This window comes from Phascolarctos cinereus, unplaced genomic scaffold, assembly GCF_003287225.1.
Source record: "Phascolarctos cinereus isolate Bilbo 61053 unplaced genomic scaffold, phaCin_HiC Scaffold_4;HRSCAF=312, whole genome shotgun sequence".
NCBI classification, from domain to species: domain Eukaryota; kingdom Metazoa; phylum Chordata; class Mammalia; order Diprotodontia; family Phascolarctidae; genus Phascolarctos; species Phascolarctos cinereus.
The window spans coordinates 66,759,055-66,772,730 of record NW_027555847.1 but is presented as its reverse complement, the minus strand read 5'-3'; the positions used below and the strand labels follow the sequence as shown (position 1 = coordinate 66,772,730).

General features: G+C 42.3%; 1 protein-coding gene across 9 annotated transcripts in view; it reads right to left on the bottom strand.

Annotated features, from left to right (window-relative positions):
- XYLB (xylulokinase) overlaps positions 1–13,676 on the bottom strand; it is a 225,140-nt gene that overhangs the window by 80,972 nt on the left and 130,492 nt on the right. The window contains exon 16 of one of the 9 annotated variants that reach the window (XR_013485845.1): positions 13,373–13,540. The exons of the other annotated variants lie outside the window; for them this stretch is intronic. The gene's annotated coding sequence lies outside the window, so the exon portion shown is untranslated. The remainder of the gene's footprint in view (positions 1–13,372; positions 13,541–13,676) is intronic. 9 annotated transcript variants of the gene reach the window in all.

The window sequence follows — 13,676 nt, the reverse complement described above, 5'->3', positions numbered from 1 at the left end:
TACACGAGAAATCAACCTGAGGTATTGTTCTGCAGCAGCAGCAAACTAGGCTGTCTGCCCAGGTGAAGTACCAGACACCAAAAAGCATTGTCAGGAACTCAGTCACATAGTAGGGATTGGAAAGGAAGTAGCCCTTTAAAAACCAGTGTGAGCAGGCTGGGCTGTCAGGTTAATGCTTTCATACTCACAAATGCCAATCACTTACCCATTCACCCCTGACCTGGTACTTTGCTATCCTTTATATACCTGTTAGTCTTGAGTATCCTTCAGACACTGTCTCCCATCTACTTCCTTTTGATCTCATCAAACTGGTGCTCCATCTTCCAGTTCTCATCTCAGACTTTCTTCTGCTGGTTTCCCCATGGGATGGGTAGGTAGGTAGATAGATAGATAGATAGATAGATAGATAGATAGATAGATAGATAGATAGATAGATAGATAGAAAGATAGAGATAGATAGATAGATAGATAGGTAGATAGATAGATAGGTAGATAGATAGATAGGTAGATAGAGTTTATTAAGCACTATACTAAGTACTGGAAATAAAAATACAGGCAAAAAAGAGGATAGTTTCTACCATTAAGAAGCTTGCAGTGACAGGAAATACTGCACATAAAAGGGACCTAGAAAGTGGGGAGGGATAAAGGTATACACATAGGGCCAACGTGGAAAAGTCCAGAGAATCTGGAATGTAGCCAGGAAAGAAGTGAGCACAAGTGGGCTGGTCACTTCCTGAAGTGGTGGTTGCGGGTAGGAGTTCATTGGTCTGAGGAGGATGCCATTGGGGCAGAGGAATCTCAAGAGTGAGAACACTGGCTTTGGAGGTAAAAAGTCCAACAGTAGGTTTACACAATGCATGACACATAATAAATGTCTAATAAATGTTTGTTGACTGACTAATACCCCACTGCCTCCTGCAATGGCTGAAATTTTGACCTGTGTGCTCAAACTTTATCTCAATGTTCCTCTTATTATTACAATGTGATCTGTACATCTGCTGGTCCCAAGTGAGGCCCCTGATGCCCTCTACTGGCACTGGTGAAATCCAAGGGGCTCCTGGTCTCTTGTTTTTTAATACCTTCACCCGTCCTAGACCTCTTCCACAGGTTTGGGACTTTCAATGGGATATGTTGGGGAATTAGTTCCTGAGCCAGAGCTAGGTGCAGATTCCTCATTTCATAGAGATTTTTTTTTACCATAAGTGACCCTCCCTGGCACCCCTTACTTTTAAATGCATGAAGATAAACAAATGGTACAAAAGCAATACTATCTGTGGAAAACATCTTCTACCCCAACCCCATAACTTCATATATTCATGTGCAAAAACAAACCCTGAAATCTAGACCAATATCTGAACACCTAGTAAATTTATGAGGCTTTCTAGAATTGCCTCTTTCAGCACTTACAACTCCCAAATATCTGACTTCACGATTTAAGAAAGCAAGGTGCCGAAAATTTTAATTTCAAATTATTCAGCTTAAACAAACCTTCATAATTCAGCTACTTAGTGAGTTGCTCTCCCTCTAAATGTAGCATCAATTAGAGCCCCACTCAGCCCTTGGTTTCCCCATGAATTAAACAGGATGCTAGGAAACATTGCTTATTAACAGTGCTCTAAAACCAAGCAGTGCCCACAGGACACTTCAGAACATTCTGGCTTTTCTCCAGTTAACACTGCTTTGGGACAGCAGGACGCCAGAGGGGAGATTTCACCAAGCTCTGGAGTAGTGAGAGCAAATAAATGGTGGGTGGTTCTCAGACTAGTATGGGGCTGCTTTAGGGTCATTATTCAGTATGCAGAAGGAAAATTATCCTATGATTTAGAGCTAGAAGAGATCTTAAGCACTAGACCAACCTTCTCATTTTATAGATGAGGAACCAGAGTCTAGGCCAGTATTAGATGACAGAATTTTAAGACACCCAAGAAAAAACTAATTGGATCTTTTTGTGAATAATTATTCATTCACGTCATACACATAAGATAAGTCTTGGCTTCCTCATCTGTAAAGTGAGCCTGCTGGATTAGATGGTCTGTAAGAGCCCTTCAAGACCAAACATCAATTTTCCAAAATGTTCTTTTTATTTTTTTCAGTCGTGTCCCCTTCTTCATGATCCTACTTGGGGTTCTCTTGGAGAAAATACTGGAGTGGTTTGCCCTTTCCTCCTCCAGCTTATTTTACAGATGAGGAAACTGAGGCAAACAGGGTTAAGTAACTTGCCCAGGGTCACACAGCTAGTAAGCTTCTGAGGCCACATTTGAACTCAGAAAATGGAGTCTTCCTGATTCCAAGCCCAGGGCTCTATTGATTCCACCACCAAGCTGCCCTTTGCCACAATACCTATTATACTGGCTGGCATGGAGATAGAAACAGCCACAACAGCTCAAACTTGATCTAGTCAGTGTCTGACAGATAGAAGGCACTTTATCAATGCTTGCTAATTAATGATATTCTAATCTGAGTTTCCTATTTCCTCAAACCTGCTCCTCCTCTTGACTCGCATATTTCCATTGATTCCTCCAGTGATTACAGGCTCAAGCATCTCAGAATCAGCCTTGGTTTTTCCCTTTCCCTCCCCACCCCCCACCTCCACTCACCACTTCCTCACTTTTATCTCAATAATACATTCCTTTCTGCCCCCCACCATCATCAATCTTGCTCAGACCCTCTTTAAATTCTCATCAGAACTACTGCAGTAGCCTTCTAACCCGGTCTCCTTGCCTCCTGTCTCCCATCTTTCCGATTTGTTCTTGACTTCATGGCCAGATTGATCTTCCTAATGCACAGATTTAATCTCATCACTCACTTGTATGCTCAAAATGGGCAGTGGTTTCCAATTATCTAAGGAATGCAGCCCAAAGTGCTTAAGGGTATTCACATCTCTACTTCAGACCTCATTAGTTGGGAATGGTCCGATCATCTCAAAACCATGTTCTCAGCCACATGTAGGATCTGCAAACCAATTCATCTCTATTTCTATCCTGGGGTAAAAAGAAGCCCATCCCTGAAGTTTCCCCTTTGCCCACAGATGAACCTACTTGGCTTAAACTGCAAAAGTTTTTGGGACACCCTGTATAATAGCAGATCCCCAAAGTCTTCCTACCTCAGATTATACACAAACAGGTCAATCTACCCTGGAGTTAGGACCACAGGCTTTAGGGCTAGAAGGAACTTGAAAGGTTCTCATTTTTCAGATGAAAAAAAAAATCCAAGGCCCTGGGGGGGGTTAAGTGAGTTGCCTCAGGCTATACAGGTGGCAAGCATTAGAGCCAGGTTTTGAATGAAGGTGCCATGACTCCAGATGCTGCACTTTTTTCACTGAACCACATGGAATAACAGGGAGATGTATTAAATTGACACAGAGGGTCCAACAGGAAAAGTAACTCTTAGACAGCTGCAGTTAATCCAGATTCCCCAAGGCTCCCTAGCCAAGCAATTCTCACACCTGTGAAATTCAGAACTATCCTGGGCCAAATTATTCTCAGCTTATACACCAGCAGGAGAGGCCTCCAGTGATGATTTGATCATCAGCAAAAGAATGTCAGCCTTTCTACCCTGGCGAGTAATTGGGTGCCCAAGAGAGAAGAGGTCAGTGAATATAATTCTGGCTGGGCAGACATGGAGCCCTCCTGAGTCATGTCTTCAGTTTATTCCCAGATCTGAGTCCTTTCTCAGGTCCTTTAGTGGAGATGGCTGTCCCTTACGAGCAAAATGAAATTCTATGCCAGGAAAAGGTCAATGTCATAGCAGGCTGGAGGCAGGTGTCATCAGGAAGGAAGCATTTGGGCTGGACTTTCAAGGACAGGTAAAAGTGAAGGCAAGATAGGGTAAGGTACACAACACCATCCACTTTGGCTGGCACAGTAGATAAAGACAAGTCATAAGCAAGAAGACTGAAAAGATAGGGTGGCACCAGACTGGGGAGGCCCTTGAATGCCAAGTGAAAGAGTAAATTCTATTCAGGATGTAACAGGCTCACCTAGAGCTAAAGGGGCATTAGAGATTATCTAATTCAGCCCCATCTTTTTAAAACTTAAGAAAACTTCTTAAGAAATTAAATTTCTTGAATTTATTTTTTTTTAATTTCTTAAATTAAGAAAACTGGTTAATATTGGCTAGTCAATATTAGGCAGCTAGGTGGCCCCAGTGGATATAGCTCTGGGCCTGAAGTCAGGAAGACCTAAGTTCAAGTCCAGCTTCAGACTTATTAGCTATGTGACCTTGAAGAAGTCACTTAAAAAAAAAAACCCAAAACCTCTCTTTGCCTCAGTTTCCTTATCTGTAATATGGGGATAATAACAGTACCTACCTCGTAGGGCTGTTGTGAGAACCAAATGAGATAATTGTAAAGCACTTAGTCCTATGCCTGGCACATAGTAGGTGCCATATAAATGCTGATTATTATTAGCAGGAGTACATATGATCATACATGGAGAGCTCCAAGGGAACACAGAGGCCTCAGTTTACAAATGAGAAAAAGCCTAAAGCCTAGAGAGATTAAGTAGCTTGCCCAGGGTCATACAACTAGCAAGTGGCAGAGCCAGGATTTCAACCCAAATTCTGTGACTCCAATTTACTACTTTCAATAAAATATAAATTAATAAAAATGAGGAGACTGGGGTCCACAAAAAAGAAGGGAATAAGCATTCATTAAGCTCCTGCTCTTATCAGGCACTGTGCTAAGTGCTTTACAAATTCTATCTCATTTGATCCTCACAACAACCATGGGAAGTAGGTGCTATTATTATTCCCATTACAGATGAGGAAACTGAGGAAAACAGAGGCTAAGTGACTTACCCAGGAATACACAGCTAGCTCACAGAGAGATAGTGACCTCAAGATGCAGAATGTCATACGTTTTTGACATGGCAAGTGTGGGCATTTGTTTTGCTTGGCTACGTATATTTGTTTAAAAGAATTTTTTTCTGTTTTTTCCCCAGTTGGTGAGGGCAGTGAATGGGAGGGTAGCATAAGGAAAAGGTAGTGAAAGGAGGGAAAAGGAAAGAATGAAGGAAAGATGGAAAGAAGAAAAAAGAAAAGAAGGAAAGAGGAAGGAAAGGAGGAAATATGGAAGAAAAAGAAAGGAAGGAAGGAAGGAAGGAAGGAAGGAAGGAAGGAAGGAAGGAAGGAAGGAAGGAAGGAAGGAAGGAAGGAAGGAAGGAAGGAAGGAAGGAGAAAGAAAGAAAAAAGAAGGAAGGAAAAAGGAAAGAAAGAAAAAAGGAAGGAAGGCAAGAGGAAGGAAGGGAGGAAGGATGGATGGATGGAGGGAAGAAAGGAAGAGAAAGAAAGAAAGAAAGAAAGGAAAAGAAAGGAAGAAAGAAAGAAGGAAGGAAGGAAGGAGCTTATTAAGCATCTCTTTCAAAAGAGAACAGAAGAGAACAGAAGGAAAGCAAGAATAACAAACAGGACAACTCTGAAAGGTAGAGACGGAGCTTATTATATTTTGTATTAATATAAATATATTTAATATTTTAAAAGAAAAGCAAGCTGTGCATAACAGACTCAAATTCATGAATAATCTGTTTTCTGCTCTATGTATATGGAAATGCTCATTTTATTTGGTGTTCAAGATCAGAATAAAGATAAATAATTTTCAAAAGAGATGGTGAAGGTGGATGGAAACAGATCTGCAACTATGGCTGAAGCTAAGTGGCAAATCTGTTGGACAGAATAATACTTTTGTTATAGGTGGGTGTTTTGTATTAGGGTTTTATTGTATAAACAAGAAAAAGACACTGTAGTTGGGTTCAGAGGTTTTTTTTCCTACAGGCTCTTCCTTGCTGTAGTATTCAGAAAAACAAACCTCTCGGACAAACACTCATCAGCAGAGTCTGGGTTGCAATGTCATCCCAGCTAGCTTCCTAAAATGTTCTCTCTGACTTAGAGTGATTTTCAAACTTCAATTCCACATCAGTGAGGACAAGTTGAGGTTCCCTGAACCATCCACCCCCTGGAACATGAGTATACAAGCCTAAATCCTTAGTTAATTTCCCCTGGGAGGAAATTGCAGAGATTCTCTCTAAACTCACACATGATATGAAAGAAAAACCAGGGCCCAACCCATTGAGAGTCGGAATTCCACTCCTCCCTTTGTCCTGCCCTTCTCTTCATTCCAGTCCCCGCACAGCAACAAAGGTAGATCCGTACTTCTAGAGGAAAAGGCTCAGCCTTGGAGAATCACCAGTAAAAGCTGGCTTCTAATGGGGTTCATTATACCTGCTGGTAATTTCCCCAGTTGAGGTGTGAGTACCCACTGCCTGTTCTCTGCTGGTGTTGACTCCCTGCACCTGTCTAGCTTCTCTAATGCCAGCTATTTCCTGAGAGTAGGGTGGGCCTGCCCCTGGAAATACACAAATCTATTTTCCTACACTTAATCACTCAACCTTAGCAGGGGAACAGCCTGGCTTTGATCATTTAATCTGTCTTGACCCTCAGGTTCCCTCCTTGATTGTTGTCGTTCAGTCATTTCAGTCATTTTTCAGTTGTTTCTGGCTCTTCGTGACCCCTTTGGGGTTTTCTTGGCAAAGATACTGGAGTAGTTTGCCATTTCCTTCTCCAGTTCATCTTACAGATGAGGAAACTAAGGCAAACAAGGTTAAATAACTTGCCCAGGGTCACACAGCCAGTAAGTGTCTGAGACTGAATTTGAACTCAGGTCTTCTTGACTCCTGGCTTGGCTTTCCACCCGTTTCACCACCTAGCTGCCCCCTCCCTCCCTGATAGCTCAGTGAAATACAATCTATGAGTACTCACTGCGCACATAGTTCATGGTAGCACTGACCTTCTATTAATTTTAAAATATTTATTAATACGTATTAATTTTTACTTTTGTTTATTAATTAATTTAAATATTTATTAATATTTATTAAGCCCATAGTATTTGTGCTTTGCCTAGATCCCTGAGAGGTATGTGACTTACTTGGGGTCACATAGTATACATTAGAGGTGGAATCTGAATCCAGGTTCTCCTGGCTCTAAGGCTGATTCTCTACCCACAATACCATCTGACCTCCTTGATGGAGGATAATAACTCATAAATTATAGAATTTAGAGCTAGACACCACCTTGGTGAGGTATAGTGGAAAGAACACTGGATTTGGGACCAGAAAACCTGGCTTTAAATGGCTTGTGTGAGCTCAAACAGACAATTTCACATCTCTGGATTTGTTTTCCATTTATAAAATGAGGAGATTGGACAAAACCAACTTCTAAATTTTCTTTCCCCTCTAAATCTAGGATTCTGATCATCTTATTTTAGTAGGTGTGCCTAAGCTAGGCCTCAGCTGCCAGACTTGAGTGGGGAGGTCAGATACAGGATGTCACACTCTCCAAGGGGAAGAGAGAAGGGTGTATGTAGAACGGCACCTGAAACCACCCCTATCATCTTGCCATTGCAGACATCAGCTCTGTGACAGGCAAACCATGTGGTGTATAGCTGTTGGACCATATTATCAGTAGCAGAGCTAGGGCCTACAGAACAGACCAAAGTCCACTGAAGCTTTTGAAAGTGAGGAGAAATCACAGGATAAGACGGATGTGTGATGGCCAAGGGAGTCCAAACATTCTCATTCCCAGGCTGGGAGATGGATGGATTTCAGTCTAGAAGGAGTTTCTGATTTGGGGAGGGTCTAGACCTTGGGATCAGATGAAAATACACTCTATTGATCAAACTACCAATGAGCATTTATTAAACACCTACTTAGTATGTGCTAGGCACTATGTCAATATGGTACACGTAAGTAATGCTTCTGCTTTTATTACCTATTATCTAATTAAATGCTTTATTTATTAATGATGTGGGGAGATGGTGAAGTAATGAGGCACCCAGCCAGGGATATAAAGAAACAAAAAAAGGAATTGTCCATGAAGTAGGGAAAAACAAGCAATGAAGTCTGATTGGGTGACCCAGACACAACCCCTAGACCACCAATATGATACTACCAATAGAAGGATGGAGCCAAGAGGTGAGTGACAGGTAACTGCAAGCCAGAGAGAGGACAGGGGGCCTGGTGGATACCCCAATGTGCCCTCTGGTGCTAGGTGGTATGCATTACACTATGATCTTGTCCAATCCTCTCAGTTCGTAGATGTTAAGAGGTGAGGAGAATTATACTAAAGCAATGTGGACGCATAGGGAATTCACCAACCAAGATGACAGAAAAAAGGGCAGGTAACAGGAAGAGTATAAAGTTGTGACAAAATACGACTATAAGATCAGTTTCAGCTGTGCCAAAGCTCAGACTGGGTTCATGCTGGCTACAAAAGCTAAAAGCAACATTTATTAAAAAAGAAAAAAAAGTTACATCAGAAAGAGGAGGATGAAAAAGGAACAGATATGTAGTTTAGGGGTAAGGCAGGACTGTGATGGGACAATGGGAAAAAGGCAGAGCTGTTCAATTGGTCTTTGGCTTCTGTTTTCTCGGTCAAGGAGAACAGCTTTTGGATTGGAAAGAACAGAATAAAAGTAGCTAATAGGGCATTGACACCCAAGAAAAAAGTTGATAGTAGGAGATCACCCAACTGCCCTTCATGACTTCCATTTGCCCAATACAGGTGAACTGCATTCTCAAGGACCAAAAGAGCTAGTGATGTCACTGTGGAGCTACTGTCAATGATACATTGCAAAACAAGGGTAATAGAAGAACAGGCACAGGACTGAAGAAGAGCTTTTGTTATTCAATTGTTTCTGACTCTTCATGAACACGTTTGGGTTTTCTTGGCAAAGATATTGGAGTGGTTTGCCATTTTCTTCTCCAGTTCATTTTACAGATGAGGAAACTGAGGCAAACAGGGTGAAGTGACTTTCCCAGTGTCACACAGCTAGGAAGTGTCTGAGGCTGGATTTGAACTCAGGAAGATGAGTCTTCCCAACCCTAGACACTGTGTTCTGTGTGCTGTGGTGCCATCTAGCTGCCCTTTGAAGAACAGTAAATATCTCAAATTTTTTTAAAAGGTAAGGCAGAAATAGTCTCCAAACTGTAAGCTGACTATTAGTTCTGTACCCTGAAATAGATCAAAGAAAGAAGAAAAGAACCCATATCTGATATATATATATGTATATATATATACATAATATATATTTATATACACACACATACATGCATACATCTACATATGCATTTATACATATATATTTATAGTAGCTTTTTTTTCATAGTTTTCATAAGAAATGATGAAATAGGCAGTTTCAGAGGAAACTGTCTCTAAGGTCAGCCCTCTATCCCCTATGCCATGCTGTCTTCCTATTAATAGTTCATTCTCTGTTTTATGATGATAAAGGAAGAGAATGAGTATTTATATAGCACCTACTATGTACCAGGTATATAGCACAGTATAGTAAGCACTGGTAGGAAGTGGCAGAGGCAGGATTTGAACCCATCTCCTCTGACTCTGACTCCAGTACTCATTCAACGGCACCACACTGCCTCTCAGTGACTCATGGTTCAGAGTCAGCTTAGTGCATCTAAAAGGATGCCTTTAAAAAGCATGGCTCGGGGCAGCTAGGTTGCGCAGTGGTTAGAGCACCAGCCCCGGAGTCAGGAGGACCTGAGTTCAAATCCAGCCTCAGACACATAACACTCACTAGCTGTGTGACCCTGGGCAAGTCACTTAACCCCAACTGCACTCACCAAAAAAAAAATTTAAAAATAAAAAGTAAGAAGCATGGCTGCAATTTTGGAAGGCTCCAATGCTAGGAGACAGCTTGAACAATCCCATAATCCTCTTTTCTTCCCCACCTGCAAGAATGAGAATCAACGCTAATAAGATCATAGAAACCCCTATAGCTCCTATGGGCCTTCTTCCATAAGTAACTCTTAAGGAAGTAAATGGCAGTTTTGTAAACATAAAAACTTCAGGATCTGAGCCAGTTTCTAGGGGAGGAACAAACGTGAAATCAGCAATGACTATAAACACACTAAAGAAAGCCATTAAAATAGGGCAAGTGAATGACAATGAATTCATCCTTGACTTGAAAACATTCTGGTTTCCCCGGGTTCTCTTTTCAGCACAGCACATGCTGTAGGGGAAAACAAACCACCGACTCATTACTGAGCCTTGATCCTGGCTGAGCTCACATTATGATGAGGAGGCAAGCTACCTAAAGAGGCAGACTATTGGGACTCTATGAGGAAATAGGTGGATTGAGTGTGAAAGGCTTAAGGTAGGAGCAGCATCGGGAGAAGAGGAAGAGGCCTCTGCAGGGAATGCTGGACATGTGAGGTCCCATAGCCCCTTCTTCCTGTCAGCTGCCTCTCCAGCCTTATTTTGGTCCTGTCTCAGAACACAAGGGCAGCTAAGTGGTGCAGTGGTTAGAGCACTGGGCTGGGAATCAGGAATCAGGTATCTGGAATTGAGGGAACCATGCTGGCTCCATCTTGTGACTCAATGTTAGAGCTAGCTCAGTTCTCCTTCTATTCAATTATGGATCTGGTCCAAATTCTGTCTTGTGAGAAAACTTTATTCAATTGTGGGAACTGGGAGAAAACCTTACTGCATTATTGGAATCTAGTCCTATGCAGCTGAGAAGCTGGACCACCTCTGCTTACTGCTTAAAGACCCTTAACTAAGGACCTAGTTTATGCTAATGAGAAACCCTGTCAGTTCAAAGATTGATGAAAGGAATTTTCTCACAATTGTACATCTCAAGCAACCAACATGTCTTATCCAAAAATTAGCCCTATATTGATCAATCACTTGTTGTTTCCATGTTCCTTTGATTGTTTACAGACACTTGCAGGGAGTGGGACACCTCTTTTTCTGATTTCAGGGAATTATGCCTATTTGCTCTCACCCTTCCAACCTGGAAAATCCCTAAGCTTTCCTCCAATTAGAAATTAGATTACCTAATGCTGTATTGTTTTCTTTTAATTAATTAGCTTTATTTGATTAATTGCTTTTAATATATAAAAAAAGTCTGTTTCCCCCTGTATTCAGAGTCTAGATCTAAGCTGAGGAGGTCTGGCCCTGCTTTGTTAGGCAATTGGCATGCATTGTTTAATAAATCGATATGCTTGGAAGATCAAACCTTTGTTTCTTTAGTCATTTCATCTTTCACCCTCCACATGAGCAAATACTAAAGGCATAAAAATAAATACTAAGTAATGGGAAGTGGGGGGGAATAGAACAAGTAAGTGGGGGAATGAGAAAAGACCGACAGGGCTGCCTGAGCTGAGCCTTCCAAGAGTCAAAAGTGAGAAGGGAACATTCAGAGACCATTTAAAGAGCAAGAGATGGGACGGGTGATGCAATAGATAGAGGCCCTGAAGTCAGGAGAACCTGAGTTCAGATATGACCTCAGACACTTACTAGCCATGTGATCCTGGCCAAGTCACTTAATCCTGATTGCCTCCCCCCCCAAAAAAAAAAAAATAAAATGAGTGGAAGAGATTAGGGAGGGTTCTATGGAGAAAGCAGACTTTGAATTGTATATATAATTAATTATATAATTAAGGGATAGAATTGGTGGGAGTGCCCTCCAGGCAGGAGGAGCTCCATAAGCCAAGTGCAAAAGTGAGAAAGCATGGGTTTACCAGAGATTAGGTTCCTTTAGTTAGATTGGAGGAAGTGATGGCAGCTGAGGCTGGGATGGCAAGCTGGATTCTGTTTATAAAGGCTGTTGAATGCCAAGCTAAGGAGTTTGGACTTTATTTCTTGGGCACTAGGGATCCACTGAAGGTTACTAAGAAGCTCAGTAATATGATTAGTGACATTGGAGCATATGGTTTCCTTCAAAGCAAACCATCATACCAGGTCAGCCTCCTGCTATTCACAGTCCAGAGGATCCGTGGGCAGTACGACAAGGTCTGGAACCTGTTTAGTGGACTTAGTTTTAGTTCAGATTTTTCCGGGCCATAGCCCAAAAGATCAGAAGTACCAGTACTGGCCTAGGTCCAAATCCGTACATCCAACCTTCTCCCTGGAATCTACCTAAAGAGGGCAAAGGGAATGTTCTTGTAAAGGCTAGAGCCGTAGAAGGCAATTAGTTCATATCTAACTACCAGGGAATCTCAAGATGAAAATCAGTCTGTAATATCATACATATACCATACACTCTGAGAGAGAGAGAGAGAGAGAGAGAGAGAGAGAGAGAGAGAGAGAGGGAAGAGAGAGAGGGAGAGAGAGAGACAGAGAGGAGAGAGAGGAAGGGAGAGAAGAGAGAGGGAGAGAGGAGGGAGAGGAGAGAGGAGAGGAAGAGGGGAAGGAGAGGAGAGAGAAGAAGAGAGGAGAGAGGAGAGAGAGAGAGAGAGAGAGAGAGAGATGGGGAGAGACAGACAGAGAGAGATGGGAGAGAGTGACAGAGGGAGAAGAGAAGGAAGGAGAGAGGGAGGGAAAGAGGAAGGGAAAGAGAAAGAGAGAGGAGAGAGGGAGAGAAAGACAAAGAGAAGGAGAGAAGGAAGAGGAGAGGGAGAGAGAAAGAGAGAGAAGGAGGGAGGGGAGAGAGAGAGAGAGAGAGAGAGAGAGAGAGAGAGAGAGAGAGAGAGAGAGAGATGGGGAAGAGATAGAGAGATGGGAGTGACAAGAGAGAGAAGAGAAGGAAGGAGAGAGGGAGGGAAAGAGGAAGGGAAAGAGAAAGAGAGAGGGAGAGGAGAGAAAGACAAAGAGAAGGGAGAAGGAAGAGGAGAGGGAGAGAGAAAGAGAGAGAGGAGAGGGAGAGAGAGAGAGAGAGAGAGAGAGAGAGAGAGAGAGAGAGAGATGGGGAAGAGATAGAGAGATGGGAGTGACAAGAGAGAGAAGAGAAGGAAGGAGAGAGGGAGGGAAAGAGGAAAGGAAAGAGAAAGAGAGAGGAGAGAGGGAGAGAAGACCAAAGAGAAGAAGGGAAGGAAGGGGAGAGGGAAAGAGAAAGAGAGAGAAGGAGGGAGAGAAGGAGGGAGGGAGGGAGGGAGGGAGAGACAGACAGAGACAGAGAGACAGAGAGAGAGCTGACCCTAATCCCCAATAAAGAAGTACTTACATTCTTACCTCCATTACATTGATTCCATTGTTTTTTTTCTAAGACTCAGCTAGATCACTACCTTCCCTGCTGCTCACCCACCCCCTCTAGCTGCCGAATACCCTCCTTCCCCAAACTGCCTTGCATTCATTTTGTTTATATTTTATACATGAGAAGCAGCATGTTGTAGCAGATAGAGAGCTGGCCTCAGAGTGAGGAAGACAGTCTTTGACTCCATCTGTGTGACCCCAGGCAAGTCCCTTAACTTCCCAGTGCCCTAGGCAACTCTCTAAAAGGACAAGTTGCAGAGAAGGCAATGACATCCGTTGATGATTGTTTCCTCATTTAGGTAGTTCCCCATGCCAATGAAATCATAGGTCTTGTCCCTATCCCTACATCCTGTAGATACTTATATATGTGTATGAGTATGTGTATACTTACATATTGTCTTCTGATAGGATATAAGCTCACTGAGGGCAGAGACTGTCTCCTTTTTCTTTCTCTCTCTCTTTCTTCCTTTCATTCCTTCTTTCTTTCCTTCTTTCATTCCTTCCTTCTTTCTTTCTTCCTTTCTTTTTTACTTTTTATGTCCAGCATCTAGCAAAGGGCCTGACACACACAGGGGATGCTTACTAAATGCCCATTGTTTGATTTCTTAACTCTTTTTTATGTTTCTCATATTGAAATCACAAGCAGACTCACCAAAAGCATTTCTCATGGTGGTATGATAAAGCCTAAGGACTCT